At 40.2% G+C, this 14,631-nt stretch overlaps 1 non-coding gene across 1 annotated transcript; it reads left to right on the top strand.

Moving 5' to 3' along the window:
• Positions 1-13,772: 13,772 nt before the first annotated feature.
• Positions 13,773-13,880, top strand: LOC112793867 (small nucleolar RNA R71). The gene has a single exon (XR_003198556.1). It is a non-coding gene; the product is annotated as a small nucleolar RNA R71 (small nucleolar RNA).
• Positions 13,881-14,631: the final 751 nt, after the last annotated feature.

Here is a 14,631-nt window from a genome sequence, read left to right as displayed (position 1 = left end):
TCAAGTTCATTCTCATCTCTTCCTCAATCAATGCATTCATTGATCTCCTTGGCAATCTTAAGTGATTGGATCCCAATTCCTTGGCAATCCAATCTCTCTAAGCTTGAACAATTGCCCAATTCCTTGATTTAATTGCTCATGGGAAGAGATGAAGTGTGGTCACTGATTATACCACATGTATTTCCAAATCAAAGTTTTGGGAGGATTACATGTCACTATATCCGCCTAGACCCCAATTTGGTCCAACATGAGAAAGCATTTCTAGTATGATCTCCTAATCCCTTTTCCAAGGCTCAAAAGAGATCCAATTATGGAGAGTTTCTTTTCCAAGACAACTAACCAATTGAATTAAGATCAAAAGCTTTCTAGTAAGATCAAGAGAAAAGAAAGAAGAAGAAGAATGAAAACTATAATTGATCCATCAAATTACAACAGAGCTCCCTAACCCAATGAAAGGGGTTTATTTGTTCATAGCTCTAGAAATGGAAAATGGCAGAAAAGAAGAATACATGCTAAAAGTGCAGAAAAGTAAATCTATAGAGAGTAGTTCCCAAAAGTGCCAAGCTTCTCTAAAGTTCAAAACTACTCCTATATATACTACTCCTCTTAATCTTCTAGTGAGTTCTTCAAGTCTTGGATGTGGGCTTTGGATCTTGAGTTGAAGCAGTTCTCATCTTTAGTGGGCCCAACTTGCAGAGAAAGATGATTTAGGCTTTGGGTAATTAGTGAAATTTAACGTTGATTTCTATTGTGGGCTCGAGAATGTTAGTGGCATTCACTTTTTCCACTAACGTTCCAACCTCATATATCCACGTTAAATCCAACGTTAGTGGTCTTAACGTGACCACTAACGTTGCTTTCTCAAAACTTGGCTAACGTTATTGGGACTCACTTTTCCCAATAACGTTGGCTTATACCCCTTCGCAAACGTTAATGGGAATCACTTTTTCCATTAACGTTTCTTAGTGCCCCTATGTTCCTATGTTAGAGTCCACGTTAGCATAGCTAACATGACTCTTAACGTAGGTGTGATCCTCCTTCGAGAGCATTAGTGACACTCACCTTTGTCACTAACGCTCCAAATGCCATGTTCTCTACGTTAGAACTCACGTTAACTAAGTTAACGTGGCTCTTAACGTAGTAGTGAAGCCATCTCCCAACGTTAGTGACAAAAGTGAGTGTCACTAACATTGGTTCCTTGATCTCAACTCCACGTTAACTTTCACGTTAATAAGCTTTAATGTGAAAGTTAATGTAGGCAATGCTAGATGGTCCAACGTTAGTGACAAAAGTGAGTGTCACTAACGTTGGCTTGTGTTTCCTCTTCCACGTTAGAGTTCACGTTAACTAAGTTAGCGTGACTCTTAACATGGATCATTGCCAAGTTCTCCAACGTTAATGGTGTTCACATTTACCATTAACGTTGGAGTTCCTTCTTTTTCTACGTTAACTACCACGTTAACTTAGTTAACGTGGCAAGTAACGTGAGCTTTGGGTGGCTTCGCAGGCGTTATTGGTGATCACTTTTCTCATTAACGTTGCAAGCTTTACCATTCCACGTTAGTGTTCACGTTAACTAGGTTAACGTGATTACTAACGTGGTTCTCCCTTGCTTCCTTTGCCCTGAAAACAAGCAATTAAAGTGCATCAAATCTCTGGCCAAAGTCATGAGATTATGCATCATTAATTTATCATACAATTCTAGCAAAATACTCATGAAATTATGCAAAGTTCACAATAGTTGCTTGAATCAAGGTGTAAGTGTAATTTCATCCAAAACTTGCCTTATTCACTAAGAAAATGCATGAAACTATCCTAAAATAGTAAAGAAAAGGTCAGTGAAACTGGCCTAGATGCCCTGGCATCACAATGGAGGATATGGATAAGGTCATATGAAGGTGGTTGGTAAGAAAGGGCTTGTGAGTATGGTTGAGGGTTATGTTGAGGGTATGGATCATAGGCATATGGTGGTGGTTCTTGAAAGTCACAAGTGGATTCACCATAGCCATTGGATTGGTATGCATCATAGAATGGCTTTTCTTCATAGTGCATTGGTGGAGAGGTTGTTGCCGTGAGGATTGATCATATGCATATGGCTCCTCCCACCTTTGGTTATCCCATCCTTGATACATCACTTCATTGCAGCTCCCATTTCCTACAACATAGTTGTAATCACACTCAGCCAAAATGAGAATTCATGGTAGCAACATAAAACAAGAAACAAAAACTAATAAGAAATAATGAAACAAAATACTAGGACTAGCAAAAACTAACAAGCAATCCAAAAAGCAAGCTATTCACAATATTAACATATGTACAACAACCAATAACATAACACCATTGCAACTCCCCGACAACGGTGCCATTTTGATGATTGGATTTTTGATGGTATAGAATTTCACTAATGAAATCTCGTTGTAAAGTATAGTTTCTAAACCAATAATAATCCTTTCATACAAAAGATTGTTTGTCACTAAAACAAACCCCTAAAATTATAAACCGAAGTATTTAAACCTCGGGTCGTTCTCCCTAGGAATTTCAATAAAGTGTCTCGTTATTGGTTATGAGATATTTTGGGGTTTTTAAGATTTTAGATAAGAAATATAAATGGCAAAGAAAATAAACTAACAACTAACAAAGCTCTTGGCAAGATATGAGAACTAGAAGTCCTATTCTAGTTATCCTCCTCAATTGTGACCACAAATTGTTCATTGCTCCCACTTAGTTAACCTCTAACCATGGAGGAAAGTCAGGTGGGTGAATCAATTTGATTCCTCAAATCCTAATAAACTCCTAAAGGAAAGACTAGCTTTAGAGGCATTCAAATCAATTAGCAACTTCTAATTATCAATCAACAAAGGAATTAGATAACTCAAGAGTCACTAATTACTCAACCAAAGCCAAGAGGAACAAAATCTACACTAAAACTAAAAGAAGCATTTTATCAAACACATAAGAGGCATAGAGGGAAAGCACATGAAATCTACAACAAGAATTGAATCTAACAACAATTATTGAAAGGAATTAACAACAACAACTAAAAGAAACACAATTATTATGAATTGCCTCAAATTGAATTGAAAGAAAAGTAGAAGAAGAAAGAGTAGATCTACAACAAAGTATAAGAACAACATAAAGGAATTACAACAAAAGAAGGAAGAATAATAAATGCAACAATAAAGAATTGAGAAGAAGAGTAGAAGAGAGCATGAATGAAAACCTAGATCTAAGAACTAAACCTAATCCTAATCCTAATCCTAGAGAGAAGTGAGAGCTTCTCTCTCTAGAAACTAACTCTAAACTAATCCTAATTAGTGTGAATGATTGAATCCCCCTTTGCTCTTCAATCCTTGGCTTTAAATAGAAGTTTAGGCGCCAAAGTTGGTTGGGATTGGGCCCCACAACTCTTGAGAATTCGTTGGGTGCGAATACACTTAAAAATTAAGTATCAGCATCGACGCATACGCGCACAACATGCGTACACGTCCATGGGCCATTTTGCAAAGTGCGCATAAGCGCCAGGTGCGCGCGCACGTCCATGGGCGAGTTCAACTCTTTGGCTTTTCATGATTTCTCCACTTTGCATGCTTTCCTCTTCACTCCTTTGATCCATTCCTAGCCTTTTCAATATGAAATTACTAACAAACACATAAAGCCATCTAGTGGAATCAAAGGGAGATTAAAATCATCAAGTTAAAGGGCTAGAAAACATGTTTTCACATCTAAGCACAAATAAAGAGACAATCACAAAATCATGCTAATTCATTGAATAAATGTGGATAAAAGGTATTAAAATCTCCAAAAATGAATACAAGATAAACCCTAAAAATGGGGTTTATCAGTCATTGTCACCCAAGTAGGCATACTTTAAACTTGGAGGCAGGGTTTTCTACTCCAACTTTGGTGCCTCCACTACCTTTTTGCTTGTCTTGTCCAACATGATTGAGTCTTGTATGATTTCTTGTAGTAGTTCACCACATGCTTGTTAATCTTGCTCCATAATTTCTTCACATTGTTCTTCTTCTAGGACTCCTTGGACTAGCTTCTCCATTGTGTCCACCATCATGCATTCACCAATGGACTCCTTTAGGTAGCTCATTGCCTTGAAAACATTGAATATAATCTTCTCTTCATGCAACCTCAAGACTAATTCTCCCTTTTGTACATCAATTATAGCTCCAACAGTAGCTAAGAATGGTCTTCCCAAGATGATTGATGTGTTAGCTCTTCCTCCATATAAAGTACTACAAAATCAGCTGGGAAGATAAACTCTCCCACTTTCACCAACAAATCTTCCACCACACCATGGGGGGATTTGAATGTCCTATCAACTAATTGAAGAGCCATTCTTGTTGGTTTGGCCTCTTCAATTCTCACTCTTTTCATCATGGCCAAGGACATAAGGTTGATGCTAGCTCCCCTTCTCACATGGCCAGGGAATTTGGAAGCTCCCAGGATTTTTGATCTTTTGGGGAAGCTTCTTTTGTATGATGGCACTACATTCCTCAGTGAGCACTATAGTTTCCTTTTCTCCCCAATTTCTTTTCCATGTCATGAACTCCTTTAGAAACTTGGTATAGAGTGGCATTTATTCTAATGCCTCAGCAAAAGGTATGTTGATTTGAAGCTTCTTAAAGATCTCCAAGAACCTAGAAAATTTGATGTCCATTCCGTCCTTCCTCAATCTCTATGGGTAACTTGCCTTTGGAACATAAGGCTTTAAGGTTTGCTTGGGTGGAGCCGGGGTGGATGTCTCTTCTTCCTTCTTGATTTCTGGGTCACTTGTAGCTTCTGCTTCTTGCAAATTGTGGCTTGAGGATGATGCATCTTAAGGGTGGGTGCTATATGGTTGTTGGGTGGAGTGGTAGGGTACTTTTTTTAGTTGTGGTAGGGTCTACTGTTGCTTGATTGATGGTTGGAATTGTGGTTGTATTGGTTAGAGTGGTATGGTTTGTGATCTTGGCTATGGTTTTGTTAGTTTTCCCACCCAAAATTTGGGTGGTTCTTCTAACCTGGGTTGTATGTTTTGGCATTAGGGTCATATGGTGGTCTGCAAGAATTGTTCACATAGTTGGCTTGCTCCAATTCACCTTCAACTTCTGGAGTATTTTCTTCTTGCATAAGTGATTGAGCTTGGATAGCTGAAACTTGTTTCTTCTTCATCTGCTTGGTTAGAGCTGCTAGTTGAGCTGTGATCACCTTATTTTGAGCTAGCAGAGCATCCATGGATTTGAGCTCCATCACTCCTCTTCTTGGGCTTCTATCAGAGGCATAAATGTACTCATTGTTGGCCATAGTTTCTATGATGTCTATTGCCTCTTTAATTGTCTTCTTCTTGTTGAGAGAGCCTCCTGAAGAGTGATCTAGGGCCTTCTTTGATTCTTGTGACAATCCTTCATAGAAAATATGCAGTTTTACCCGTTCATTGAACATGTCCGGAGGGTATTTTCTTGTCAACTCCTTGTATCTCTCCCATGCCACATAGAGTGTTTCATCTTCTTGTTGTCTAAATGTGTGCACCTCAGCTCTCAATCTGTTAACTCTTTGTAGAGGGTAAAATCTTGCTAAGAACTTGTTAACAACCTCCTCCCAAGTTGTCAAACTCTCCTTAGGAAAAGATTCCAACAACTTTAATGCTTCATCTCTGAGAGAGAAAGGAAACAGCAGCAGCTTATCAGTGTTAAGGTGGACACCATTAGCCTTTACTGTATCACAAATTCTAAAAAATGTGGTTAGATGTTGGTTGGGGTCATCTTGTGCACTTCCTCCAAATGAGCCGTTGTTTTGAACAAGGATGATGAGTTGGGATTTTAACTCAAAATTGTTAGCATGAATGGTTGGTTTTAGAATACTGCTTCCATAATTTCCAGGGTTTGGGTTGATGTAAGAGTCTAAAACTCTTCTCTCCTGCCCCACATGGTTACCAGTACCTTCCCCAACATGATTATGTATCTCTGGCGAGGGAAAATGGATTCCACACAAACTAATCGGCAAGTAAACCGGGTCATATCAAGTAGTAAAACTCACAAAAGTGAAGTCGATCCCACAGGGATTGATGGATTAAGTAACTTTACTATGGTGATGAATTTAGTTAAGCTAATAGTTGATGATTTGAGTAGAATTTGATCAAACAGAATGTAAATTACTAGGAATCTAAATTGCAGAATGTAAATCAACTGAAGCTTAAATGGCAAGGAAGATAAATTGCTGAAACTTAAAGTACAAGAAACTAAAAGAGCTGAAACTTAAATTGCAAGAAATGTAAATAATTGAATCTTAGAGTGCAAGAAAGTAAAATTGTAGAATCTAAATTGCAAGGAAACTTAAATTACATGAATTATAAAGAAAATTGGGTGCAGGGATTTAAACAGCAAGATAAACTAAATGGGAATGTTAATCAGAAAGATCTAAGTGAGGAAAATCAGAGAAAATGATTCATCAGGGATTGGAGATATTGTAATCCTTCATGAATCAATTGAGTCTCAATTCTTTGGTGACCCAATCTCTCTAATCATAATCAACCTGCCACCTTGATCTAGTGATCATGAGAAGAGGTTAAGTGTTTAACTCTCATCTATAAGCTACACTACTTCTCAGGATCTCAATTCCTCCTGAATGGTGTTGATCCAGGTAATAGTGATGGATAGAGCTTCAGTCCAAATGAAGATGATTCCCCTTCCGAGGCTCACATCCACATTCACTGAATTAAACCCCCTTACGGAGTGAATAATTCACAACCAAAACAGAAGTTACCCAATAGCTACCAAATTGAATTGAGAAGAAGAAGAATTTCATTGATTCATTGGGATTACAATAGAGCTCCTCCCCCTAATAAATTTGGGGTTTAGTTCATCATTGCTCACATAAAACCAGAAATTAGAAAGTTGCAGAAAGAAGTGCAGAAGAAAATACAAAAGGAAATTGAATTCAGATATGTAACTAACTACTCAGCTTGAATTCCCTACTGACTAGCTCTTCTCGAGACCCCCTTTTCTAAATCAAATTTTCTTCTATTTATATACTTTAAAAATTGGTCTTCAAGTCCTTGGATTGGGCCTTGTTGAAGCAAGCAAGAGTGGGTCTCAGCGATGTTGAAGAGGGCAATTGGCGATTCACCTTTTTGATTTACATGAGTGCTTAATTAAACTGGTGTTGGTGTCAACGTTGGCCTCAATGTTTGCAAGAAAATGTTGAATCAAACATTGGCTTGAGAAAGGATTTCCAAAGGGCTCGGCGTTGGCGCCAACGTTGGACTCAATGTTAGAGTACCAACATTTTAACACCCACGCGTGCGCATCATTTACGCGTACGCGTCAAAATAGAGTTTTACGTGTTTGCCTCGCTCACGCGTTGGCATGTCCGGCCAAAATATGCATCCAGGCGTACGCGTGATCCAAGCGTGCGCGTCAATTGAAAAATTTCAAATCAAATTTTGGGTGGCTCATTGCGGACGTTGGAGGCAACGTTTGAGGTAGCGTTAGACCTCCAACGTTCGTTCATGCATGCTCATGCGTAACCCATTGGTGGACGAAATTGTGATCACTACAACTTCGCACAACTAACCAGCAAGTGTACTGGGTCGTCCAAGTAATAAACCTTACGCGAGTAAGGGTCGATCCGACAGAGATTGTTGGTATGAAGCAAGCTATGGTCACCTTGTAAATCTTAGTCAGGCAAACTCAAATGGTTATGAATGATGAATAAAACATAAAGATAAAGATAGAGATACTTATGTAATTCATTGGTAGGAATTTCAGATGAGCGTATGAAGATGCCTTCCCTTCCGTCTCTCTGCTTTCCTACTGTCTTCATCCAATCCTTCTTACTCCTTTCCATGGCAAGCTCAAGCAAGGGTTTCACCGTTGTCAGTGGCTACCTCCCATCCTCTCAGTGGAAATGTTCAACGCACCCTGTCATGGCACGGCTATCCATCTGTCGGTTCTCGATCAGGCCGGAATAGAATCCAGTGATTCTTTTGCGTCTGTCACTAATGCCCCGCCTTCAGGAGTTTGAAGCACGTCACAGTCATTCAATCATTGAATCCTACTCAGAATACCACAGACAAGGTTAGACCTTCCGGATTCTCTTGAATGCCGCCATCAGTTCTAGCCTATACCACGAAGACTCTGATCTCACGGAATGGCTGGCTCGTTTGTCAGGCGAGCACTCGGTTGTCAGGCGATCAACCATGCATCGTGTATCAGGAATCCAAGAGATATTCACCCAATCGAAGGTAGAACGGAGGTGGTTATCAGTCACACGTTCATAGGTGAGAATGATGATGAGTGTCACGGATCATCACATTCATCAAGTTGAAGAACAAGTGATATCTTAGAACAAGAACAAGCGGAATTGAATAGAAGAACAATAGTAATTGCATTAATACTCGAGGTACAGCAGAGCTCCACACCTTAATCTATGGTGTGTAGAAACTCCACCGTTGAAAATACATAAGAACAAGGTCTAGGCATGGCCGAATGGCCAGCCTCCCAATGATCTAAGAACTAGATGTCCAAAGATGATCAAAAGATCTAAAATGATCCAAAGATCCCCAGATGAAAATACAATAGTAAAAGGTCCTACTTATAGAGAACTAGTAGCCTAAGGTTTACAGAGATGAGTAAATGACATAAAAATCCACTTCCGGGCCCACTTGGTGTGTGCTTGGGCTGAGCATTGAAGCATTTTCGTGTAGAGACTCCTCTTGGAGTTAAACGCCAGCTTTGGTGCCAGTTTGGGCGTTTAACTCCCATTCTTGTGCCAGTTCCGGCGTTTAACGCTGGAATTCCTGAGGGTGACTTTGAACGCCGGTTTGGGCCATCAAATCTTGGGCAAAGTATGGACTATCATATATTGCTGGAAAGCCTAGGATGTCTACTTTCCAACGCCGTTGAGAGCGCCCCAATTGGGCTTCTATAGCTCCAGAAAATCTACTTCGAGTGCAGGGAGGTCAGAATCCAACAGCATCTGCAGTCCTTTTTAGTCTCTGAATCAGATTTTTGCTCAGGTCCCTCAATTTCAGCCAGAAAATACCTGAAATCACAGAAAAATACACAAACTCATAGTAAAGTCCAGAAAAGTGAATTTTAACAAAAAACTAATAAAAATATACTAAAAACTAACTAGATCATACTAAAAACATACTAAAAACAATGCCAAAAAGCGTACAAATTATCCGCTCATCACAACACCAAACTTAAATTGTTGCTTGTCCCCAAGCAACTGAAAATCAAATAAGATAAAAAAGAAGAGAATATGCAATGAATTCCAAAAATATCTATAAAGATCAGTATTAATTAGATGAGCGGGGCTTTTAGCTTTTTGCCTCTGAACAGTTTTGGCATCTCACTCTATCCTTTGAAATTCAGAATGATTGGCTTCTTTAGGAACTCAGAATCCAGATAATGTTATTGATTCTCCTAGTTAAGTATGATGATTCTTGAACACAGCTACTTATTGAGTCTTGGCCGTGGCCCAAAGCACTCTGTCTTCCAGTATTACCACCGGATACATACATGCCACAGACACATAATTGGGTGAACCTTTTCAGATTGTGACTCAGCTTTGCTAGAGTCCCCAATTAGAGGTGTCTAGGGTTCTTAAGCACACTCTTATTGCCTTGGATCACAACTTTATTTCTTTCTTTTTCTTTCTTTTTTTTTCGAATATTATTTTTTTTTTGAATCACTACTTTTTCTTGCTTCAAGAATCATTTTAATGATTTTTCAGATCCTCAGTAACATGTCTCCTTTTTCATCATTCTTTCAAGAGCCAATATTCATGAACCACAAATTCAAAAGACATATGCACTGTTTAAGCATACATTCAGAAAACAAAAGTATTGCCACCACATCAAAATAATTAAACTGTTATAAAATTCAAAATTCATGCAATTCTTTTCTTTTTCAATTAAGCACATTTTTCATTCAAGAAAGGTGATGGATTCATAGGACATTCATAACTTTAAGGCATAGACACTAAGACACTAATGATCACAAGACACAAACATAGATAAACATAAGCACTAAAATTCGAAAAAACAGAAAAATAAAGAACAAGGAAATTAAAGAACGGGTCCACCTTAGTGATGGCGGCTTGTTCTTCTTCTTGAAGATCCTATGGTGTGCTTGAGCTCCTCAATGTCTCTTCCTTGTCTTTGTTGCTCCTCTCTCATGATTCTTTGATCTTCTCTAATTTCATGGAGGAGGACAGAGTGTTCTTGGTGCTCCACCCTCAGTTGTCCCATGTTGGAACTCAATTCTCCTAGGGAGGTGTTTAGTTGCTCCCAATAGTTTTGTGGAGGAAAGTGCATCCCTTGAGGAATCTCAGGGATCTCATGATGAGTGGGGTCTCTTGTGTGCTCCATATTCTTCTTAGTGATGGGCTTGTCCTCATCAATGGGGATGTCTCCCTCTATGTCAACTCCAACTGAATAACAGAGGTGACAAATGAGGTGAGAAAAGGCTAACCTTGCCAAGGTAGAGGACTTGTCCGCCACCTTATAAAGTTCTTGAGCTATAACCTCATGAACTTCTATTTCTTCTCCAATCATGATGCTATGAATCATGATAGCCCGGTCTATAGTAACTTCGGACCGGTTGCTAGTGGGAATGATTGAGCGTTGGATAAACTCCAACCATCCTCTAGCCACGGGTTTGAGGTCATGCCTTCTCAGTTGAACCGGCTTCCCTCTTGAATCTCTCTTCCATTGGGCGCCCTCTTCACATATGACTGTGAGGACTTGGTCCAACCTTTGATCAAAGTTGACCCTTCTAGTGTAAGGATGTTCATCTCCTTGCATCATGGGCAAGTTGAATGCCAACCTTACATTTTCCGGACTAAAATCCAAGTATTTCCCCCGAACCATAGTAAGATAATTCTTTGGATCCGGGTTCACACTTTGATCATGGTTCTTGGTGATCCATGCATTGGCATAGAACTCTTGAACCATTAAGATTTCGACTTGTTGAATGGGGTTGGTAAGAACTTCCCAACCTCTTCTTCGGATCTCATGTCGGATCTCCGGATATTCACTCTTTTTGAGTGAAAAAGGGACCTCGGGGATCACCTTCTTCAAGGACACAACTTCATAGAAGTGGTCTTGATGCACCCTTGAGATGAATCTTTCCATCTCCCATGACTCGGAGGTGGAAGCTTTTGCCTTCCCTTTCCTCTTTCTAGAGGTTTCTCCGGCCTTGGATGCCATAAATGGTTATGGAAAAACAAAAAGCAATGCTTTTACCACACCAAACTTAAAAGGTTTGCTCGTCCTCGAGCTAAAGAAGAAAGAAGACAGTAGAAGAAGAAGAAATGAGGAAGAAGGGAATGGCTTTGTGTTCGGCCAAAGGGGGGAGAAGTGGTGTTTAGGTTGTGTGAAAATGAAGGAGTGAAGGAGGGTTTATATAGGAGTGGGGAAAGGGTAGGGTTCGGTTAATTGAGGGTGGGTTTGGGTGGGAAAGTGGTTTGAATTTGAATGGTGAGGTAGGTTGGGTTTTGTGAAGGATGGATGTGAGTGGTGAAGAGAAAGATGGAATTTGATAGGTGAAGGGTTTTTGGGGAAGAGGTGTTGAGGTGATTGGTGAATGGGTGAAGAAGAGAGAGAGTGGTGGGTAGGTAGGGATCCTGTGGGGTCCACAGATCCTGAGGTGTCAAGGAAAAGTCATCCCTGCACCAAATGGCATGCAAAAATGCGTTTTTAGCCATTTCTGGCGTTAAACGCCGGGCTGGTGCCCATTTCTGGCGTTTAACGCCAGCTTCTTGCTCTTTCCTGGTGTTTAACGCCAGTCTGGTGCCCCTTTCTGGCGTTAAACGCCCAGAATGGTGCCAGACTGGGCGTTAAACGCCCAACAGCTAGCCTTACTGGTGTTTAAACGCCAGTAAGTTCTTCCTCCAGGGTGTGCTATTTTTCTTCCTGTTTTTCATTCTGTTTTTGCTTTTTTCATTGATTTTGTGACTTCTCATGATCATCAACCTACAAAAAAACATAAAATAACAAAGGAAAATAGTCAAAATATAACATTGGGTTGCCTCCCAACAAGCGCTTCTTTAATGTCAGTAGCTTGACAGTGGGCTCTCATGGAGCCTCAGAAATGCTCAGAGCCATGTTGGAACCTCCCAACACCAAACTTAGAGTTTGAATGTGGGGGTTCAACACCAAACTTAGAGTTTGGTTGTGGCCTCCCAACACCAAACTTAGAGTTTGACTGTGGGGGCTCTGTTTGGCGCTGTTTTGAGAGAAGCTCTTCATGCTTCCTCTCCATGGTGACAGAGGGATATCCTTGAGCCTCAAACACAAAGGATTCTTCATTCACTTGAATGATCAACTCTCCTCTATCAACATCAATCACAGCCTTTGCTGTGGCTAGGAAGGGTCTGTCAAGGATGATGGATTCATCCATGCACTTCCCAGTCTCTAGGACTATGAAATTAGTAGGGATGTAATGGTCTTCAACTTTTACCAGAACATCCTCTACAAGTCCATAAGCCTGTTTTCTTGAGTTGTCTGCCATCTCTAGTGAGATTTTTGCAGCTTGTACCTCAAAGATCCCTAACTTCTCCATTACAGAGAGAGGCATGAGGTTTACACTTGACCCTAAGTCACACAAGGCCTTCTTGAAGGTCATGGTGCCTATGGTACAAGGTATTGAAAACTTCCCAGGATCCTGTCTCTTTTGAGGCAGTTTCTGCCTAGACAAGTCATCCAGTTCTTTGGTGAGCAAAGGGGGTTCATCCTCCCAAGTCTCATTTCCAAATAACTTGTCATTTAGCTTCATGATTGCTCCAAGGTACTTAGCAACTTGCTCTTCAGTGACATACTCATCCTCTTCAGAGGAAGAATACTCATCAGAGCTCATGAATGGCAGAAGTAAGTCCAATGGAACCTCTATGGGCTCATTTTGAGCCTCAGATTCCCATGGTTCCTCATTGGGGAACTCATTGGAGGCCAGTGGATGTCCATTGAGGTCTTCCTCAGTGGCGTTCACTGCCTCTTCCTCCTCTCCAAATTCGGCCATGTTGATGGCCTTGCACTCTCCTTTTGGATTTTCTTCTGTATTGCTTGGAAGAGTACTAGGAGGGAGTTCAGTAATTTTCTTGCTCAGCTGACCCACTTGTGCCTCCAAGTTTCTAATGGAAGACCTTGTTTCAGTCATGAAACTTTGAGTGGTTTTGATTAGATCAGAGACCATGGTTGCTAAGTCAGAGGTATTCTGCTTAGAACTCTCTGTCTGTTGCTGAGAAGATGATGGAAAAGGCTTGCTTTTGCTAAACCTGTTTCTTCCACCATTATTATTGTTGAAACCTTGTTGAGGTCTCTGTTGATCCTTCCATGAGAGATTTGGATGATTTCTCCATGAAGGATTATAGGTGTTTTCATAGGGTTCTCCCATGTAATTCACCTCTTCTATTGAGGGGTTCTCAGGATCATAAGTTTCTTCCTCAGATGAAGCTTCTTTAGTACTGCTTGGTGCATTTTGCATTCCAGACAGACTTTGAGAAATCATATTGACTTGTTGAGTCAATATTTTGTTCTGAGCCAATATGGCATTCAGAGTGTCAATCTCAAGAACTCCTTTCTTCTGACTAGTCCCATTGTTCACAGGATTTCTTTCAGAAGTGTACATGAATTGGTTATTCGCAACCATTTCAATTAGCTCTTGAGCTTCTGTAGGCGTCTTCTTCAGATGAAGAGATCCTCCAGCAGAGCTATCCAAAGACATTTTGGATAGTTCAGAGAGACCATCATAGAAAATACCTATGATGCTCCATTCAGAAAGCATATCAGAAGGACACTTTCTGATTAATTGTTTGTATCTTTCCCAAGCTTCATAGAGGGATTCTCCTTCCTTCTGTCTGAAGGTTTGGACTTCCACTCTAAGCTTACTCAATTTTTGAGGTGGAAAGAACTTTGCCAAGAAGGCATTGACTAGCTTTTCCCAAGAGTCCAGGCTTTTTTTAGGTTGTGAGTCCAACCATGTCCTAGCTCTGTCTCTTACAGCAAAAGGGAATAGCATAAGTCTGTAGACCTCAGGGTCAACCCCATTAGTCTTGACAGTGTCACAGATTTGCAAGAATTCAGCTAAAAACTGATGAGGATCTTCTAATGGAAGTCCATGGAACTTGCAATTCTGTTGCATTAGAGAAACTAATTGAGGCTTAAGCTCAAAGTTGTTTGCTCCAATGGCAGGGATAGAGATGCTTCTCCCATAAAAGTCGGGAGTAGGTGCAGTAAAGTCACCCAGCACCTTCCTTGCATTGTTGGCATTGTTGTTGTTTTTGGCTGCCATAGGTTCTTCTTCTTTGGAGATTTCTGTTAGGTCCTCTACAGAGAGTTGTGCTTTGGCTTCTCTTAGCTTTCTCTTCAAGGTCCTTTCAGGTTCAAGATCAGCCTCAACAAGAATGCTTGTGTCCTTGCTCCTGCTCATAAGAAAGAGAAGGGAACAAGAAAATGTGGAATCCTCTATGTCACAGTATAGAGATACCTTTAGGTGTCAGAGGAAAAGAAAAGTAGAAGACAGAAGTAGAAAATTCGAACTTATCAAAGAAGATGGAGTTCGAATTTTGCATTAAGGAACAATGTTAGTCCATAAATAGAAGGATGTGAGAAGAAGGGAAGTAATTTTCGAAAATTAA

This window comes from Arachis hypogaea, chromosome 3, assembly GCF_003086295.3.
Source record: "Arachis hypogaea cultivar Tifrunner chromosome 3, arahy.Tifrunner.gnm2.J5K5, whole genome shotgun sequence".
Classification (NCBI taxonomy): Eukaryota; Viridiplantae; Streptophyta; class Magnoliopsida; order Fabales; family Fabaceae; genus Arachis; species Arachis hypogaea.
The sequence above is the reverse complement of the archived record's forward strand: the minus strand, read 5'-3'. Positions and strand labels throughout refer to the sequence as shown.